Genomic DNA, 5897 nt, shown 5'->3' with positions numbered 1-5897 from the left:
GCCTGGGTGGAGGCTCCCAAACGTCAGGATGCAGAGGGGAATAATTCCTGAAGTCCCCCACCTCGGGGCTCCCTCCCTGCCCGCTGTGCCCTGCATCCAGTTGGGGCCCGAGGCTGAGGGTTGGTTCAGGCAAAGTCCAAAGGGCAGAGCTGCAGAACCAGGGTGCTGTTTGCTGGGATAGCTGCAACAGCTGCGACCTCTGTCCACGGAGCCCTTGCTGTGAACCGGGCCATGGGGCAGGCCCTGTGTGTGTGCCTTTCTGTGGCACCTCTCAGCTATGTGTCTGGGGATGCCCTACGTGCTCCACTTGCCTGGTCTTGAGGTGGTGTCGACCCCAGAGCCTAGGGAGCAGCTCAGGTGGTCGGAGCCTTGGCAAGGAGCTGGAGTTCTGTCTGCCCCAGCACGAGGGCTCCTCTGGCCTGGGCTAACTTGGGGAGGGGCCTTCCTGCAGGGAGACCCCCCAGGGGAATGGACACTGACGGCCCCAACAAGTGAGGAGAGACTTTGAAAGCCATGTCCCTGTGTCGATGCAAGCGCAGCCATCATGGGCTTCCTTCAAGCGCACCCTTCTGTCTGCCCAGCATTGCAACCCATGGATTTAAGCAGTTGGCAGATGGCAGCTCTCTCTGCATTTAGCAGATAACTGCCCCATCTCAGGAACGTCCCCGTGCATGGCCTCCCTGACTCCTACGACACCCGTTCTGTAGATGGGGGAAGGACACCTGCAAAGGCCTCTGATCCCAAGCCACACTCTTACTCATCTGCTGGCTTAGTTAGTGAGCACCTGCTGTATGCCAAACACTGTGCTAAATTGTGCATGTGGCAGTGAGATGCACTGTCCCTTCTGGGGCTGCCAGTCGGGGGGGTAGGTGGGTTGTAGGCAACCCCGTCCACTAAAAGACACAAACAATACAGTAATGATGAATGTCTGAGGGTGTAGCATTTGCACTGAGGCTTGAGGGGAGAGGGGGCCATGTGCTGGGTGGTTGCAGGTAGGGGGTGGGATTGCAGACTTGCCTGGGTCTGCTGGGGACTGGGAGGGGACTGGGACATACCAAGGGAAATGCCGTGTGGGCACAAGCATCTGGGAAAGAATTTACCTGCGAGTTTCCTCTCAGGGTTCCTTTAAGCCATCAGGTTTCCTGGTGGAATCAGAGCAGGATTCTGTGGTCAACAATGTGGCTGGGCACAGGGACCCACAGGGTGCAGGGCTGGGGCTGCCTCTTCTGGTGGGTGTGGGCTGTGACTGTGTTGGGCAGGGAGCTCTGGCAGGCCAAATTGGCAGGGAGCCCAGGGGTGCCTTGGCCCAGCCAGTGGCCAACTGCCCACTGGCCAGGTGAGCTCCCAGGTGCTTGGATGGCCCCAAGTCTCTGAGAGCTGCCCCTGGCTGCCAGGCTTGGACAGGGTGTCCACTTTCCACAGCTTGAGCCACAGCTGAGGATAGCATGGTGGGACAGAGAAGAGGCAGAGGGTGGAGTGTCCCCTCTCCAGTTCAGGTTCGGGGGGTCAGCCCCTGTCCTTTTAACCAGCAGTTTTCAGAGCAGGGCACACATACCTGGTGTGAAGCACCGAGAGGGCAGCCAAATGCCCTGGGACCAGGCAGAGAGAAAGAGGAATGGAGGTTATGATAGGAGTGGTGGGGACTGTGGCTGAGCTGGTCACCCCGGCCTCTCCTGGCACTGTGGGGCTCTTTGATTTGTCAAGAGAAGTCGGAGAGCTGCTGTGTGCGTGTGCCCAGCCCAGGCAGAGTGTTTGGAATTCCCTGGATTTTAACCGTCAGGCCAGCGAATTCCTGCATGGGTGCACTGAGATTTCCAGGAAGGATCCAGGCTGTAACCTGTGACCCAAAGCCACAGAGGGGCCCCAGGGAGGGCTGAGGGGAGCTGCCTTGGCTTCAGCCGCATCTCAGTCCCTCAGTTCTCCCTTTCTCCTGCTGAGGGTGTGGAAGAGATTTTTAAGAATAGAAAATCCTGTTTCCAAGTGAAGCTGTGGGCCTACAGGTGTGTGCCCGCTGGGTACCCACCACCGCCACCCAAATGGCCTGCCAGGCGCCCACCAAAGACACAGAAGACCTCGGGACAGTGAGGAGGTGGCTTGCTGCCCATCCTGTGGCATTGAAAGCTGCCTTTAGCCTTGGGCAGAGCCCCCTGCCACAGAGGTGAAAGGAAAGAAGGAAGGACAGGGAGAAGGTGCCACCCTAGGTCCTTGCCTGGCTCAGACCTTAGGTCTTCCAGATGAACTGGCTCTTCTTGGGGGTGTGGTGTGACCTGAGGGCTGGGTAGCTGCTGCCTCTGCCCTGGACATGGGGCCGGCACAGAGCTGACCCTGCAATGCAGCTGAATGGGGCGGGGGGAGTTGGAGACCAGAGTGGGTGAGCACGCAGCTGCCCAGCTGCACATGGTGCTCAGAGCTGGGTGCTGCAGGAGCCCAGAACCCCCACCCGCATCCCAGAATCCAGCACGGGGGTCCGTGCAGGAGCCCTCGCCCACCCCGCCTCTCCTGCATGCCCCCCATAGGGCTGTGGGGCAACATTTAGGAGGTGCATCTGTCCGCGTCAGCACAGTCTCAGCAGCAGCTGGGGGAGTCACTGCCCCTCACTCCCTGCGCTGTCTGGAGGGGACCCGGAACACCGAGCGTCCCTGCAGAAAGCTGCCCCTTGTCCCCTTGAGAGCAAGCTGGAGCCCCTGCCCCCAGCAGGGGATGGTAAGGAGTGTGCACTTAGATTTTAAACACAGTGTTAAGCTCAGATCAAGTGGTGAAAAGTCGGCCTTGTGCATAGATGCAGTGTCCGGGTTCAGTGGATCCTTGACCCAGGTGCAGCAATCTGACATTGGGAGACAGTGACGCCATTAGTGCAAGGACAGCGACACTGCGGGGCGTGCACCCGGCGATTGGGAGACACTGGGGATTCAGATCCTCGCCCTGCAACACAAAAGGCTCGATTGCTCTGGTGGAGAATACCGGATGGGAAGTCCAGGCTGCGGGGCGTGCACCCGGCGATTGGGAGACATTGGGGATTCAGATCCTTGCCCTGCAACACAAAAGGCTCGATTGCTCTGGTGGAGAATACCGGATGGGAAGTCCAGGCTGGGAATGTAGCTCTGTGGAGCTGTCCATCAATTCACTTGCAAAAAGAGAAAAATACTTGCAGATGCTTTTTTTCCATCCTGTGCATCTCAGGCGGGGCTTTCCTGGCAGTTTTGCACAGAAGGACGCTGCCGTGCTGGGGGTATAAACGCTCATGCTGACAGCCCCCCAGAGCATCAGGAGGGCGGCGTCTGCTACGAGGGAGGGAGGGGGTCTGATGGGAGGGAGACTATAGTGGGCTCTGTGCCAGAGGCACCAGGAGTCCCGCTGCTGACCACTGGCTGGAGGAGACCCTGACCACCTCCCTGACTCTTGGAAACATCCTGGTGTCCCCATCCTGCATCTTCTTGGAATGCGTAACCGGTGTCCATGCATCGTGAATTCTCCTTCTGCCTGGACCCTGGTGGAGTGGCGGGCCCTGTGGAAAGAAATGAGATGTGTCCCCAGCAGTCCCGGTTCCTGTATTCTGGGGTGTGCAGCCTCCTGCTCACTCAGGGCCCCCAGCACGCCCATCCCTGCCCCCCAGTTGTTGGAGCTTATCTCAGGCCTGGGGCGTAGGTGCTGGTGTAGAGGGGCAGCCCGGAGCCCAGCCATGGCCCCTTCAACCTGGCAATCTAGACATCCAGCCAGGCCTGCCCAGACCCGGCCTCTTGGTTGTGCTCGGTGTCCAGTCTGTGAATGCTGGACAGAAGGAGGGTGAGAGAGAGAAGACAGACAGAGGGACTCCACAGAGCTGTGATCTAGACAGAGCATGGGTCTCCTGGGGCTGCTGTAACAGAGGACCACAGACTGGGTGGCAAAGAACAATGGAAATTGATGCTCCCATGGTTCGGAATGGCAGAAGCCCCAAAGCAAGGTGTGGCAGGTCTGCGCTCCCTCCAAAGGCTCAGGGGAGGGCACTTCCTGCTTCTTCCACTCTTGGTGGCTCCTGGGGTTCCTTGGCTTGTGGCTGCACCGCTCCCATCTCCGCCTGCATGGTCACATAGCTTCTCCCTGCCTGTGTCTCTCCAGATCTCTCTCTCCTTAGAGGGACACCAGTCGGATTTGGGGCCCGCCCTAATTCAGTGTGAACTCATCTTATCTAGTGACATCTGCAAAGACTCTTTCCACATAGGGCCCCTTCGCAGGTTCAGGGAGACACGGTTCCGCCCTCTGCAGACAAACGGGCCCGTTGCTCCTCCCTGTCACCGTTCCTCTGTGCCCCTCTCATTCTGCTCCCCTTTCCTCCTCCAAGGAGCCTCTTGTTTTTCACCCTTTTTTAACAAAATGTGTCAAACCAAAAATTACTGCCCTTCTCTGAACCTCTCATGTTTAAGTCTATTTTTAGTTGTGCCTCTTGGCTCCGTGCCCCTGTCTGGAAGGGGCATGTGGGCTGGGGGTGGGATTTGAAGGCAGCCCTGTTTCCAGCCAATTGCTGGGCTCAACCTGCTTTCTTGTTAATGCTGCATTGGACTGGATGGACAGACATGAACTGAGACAAGCAGTGCTGACCCTGAGGCCTGAGCTGCACCAGGGGCCTCACTGTGAGCCTGCAGGGGACCCAGAAATCAGAGAGTGGATCGATGATTGGGTGCCTCTCATTAATTCTGTGCTGCCTCTACACGATGTCAAAATGCCTAGATAAAAACTGAATCATTCTGGCAATTTCTAAGTCCCTGGAGAGCTGCCAGATGAATCTACAAATCAGATATTCTCATCCGTTGCTTGGGATCCTACAGAACAGGTTACTCTTATGCCAAGCAGAATATTAGTACAATTACAGCAAATACCAGCATGTGAATGTTGGCAAAGCAGATGTTGGAACTGGTAGCCTTAGTGCTGAATCTCTGGAAAAATCCAGAAACAGGAGTGGCCTGTCCTGAGATGTGGCAGCAGGTTGGGGCTGGAAAATCAGAGGTGTGGTTGGAGGCAAGAGGGGCCCAGGCAGCTCTCACTGCGCCCTTGAAGGGTGGACTCTGATTCAGCTGCCTGGGGGACCTGGCCTTCTACACCTTTCTAGCTGTGGTCTTGAAGCTTTTTCTAATCTTGCCACCTCCAGCTTGTCAACTGACACGAGGGCAGTGATGGCCCAGCCTCACCTGTGTGAAGTTGTGCATGTGGCATTTAATCAGTGCTTGGCACACAGCAGGTCCTCCGTTAATGTCGGCTGCTCTTCCATCAGATAGACCAGGATTTCCCAAAGCAATCTCAGGACCTCTTTCATCAGAATCCCATGGGGGCAGGCCTTGGTAGAAACATAACATCTCAGCTCTGGGTGGCTTCTGCTTCCAGCCATGAGAGGTCGCTGATTCTGGGCTTGCCTCCTGCCACTCCTGCCACTCTTGCAGATTTCATCCTGCTAAAACGGGATGAAATCTCAGTGACAACTGCTCTCAGGCATCGGCGGCAGCAGTAGTACAAGACAAATCCATGAGGGAAGAGAACCATAGGTGGGCACTGGGTTGGTCCTTGCTCCCTGCCTGGTGGCACTTGCCAGGTGGAGCCAATGTAGGGTTCAGAGGTTATGCTGATATAGTTTGGACTTTTTGTCCCTCCAAAGCTCATGTTGAAATCTGATCCCTGATGTGGCCGTGTTGGGAGGTGTTTGGGTCATGGCAGCAGGTCCCTCATGAATTGATTAATGCCCTTGGGGGGGCTAGTGAGTGAGTTCTTGCTCTGTTAGTTCTTGTGAGAGCTGATTATTTAAAGGAGCCTGGCTCCCCTCCCTCTCTCTCTTGCTCAGCCATTCTCCATGTGACACCCTGCATTGCTGTAGAATGTGTTCTCTGGACTTCAGACTTCCCAGCCTCTGAACTGTAAGAAGTAAATTC

Source organism: Galeopterus variegatus, unplaced genomic scaffold, assembly GCF_000696425.1.
Source record: "Galeopterus variegatus unplaced genomic scaffold, G_variegatus-3.0.2 Scaffold2156, whole genome shotgun sequence".
Classification (NCBI taxonomy): Eukaryota; Metazoa; Chordata; class Mammalia; order Dermoptera; family Cynocephalidae; genus Galeopterus; species Galeopterus variegatus.
Note: the sequence above shows the minus strand (reverse complement) of the source record.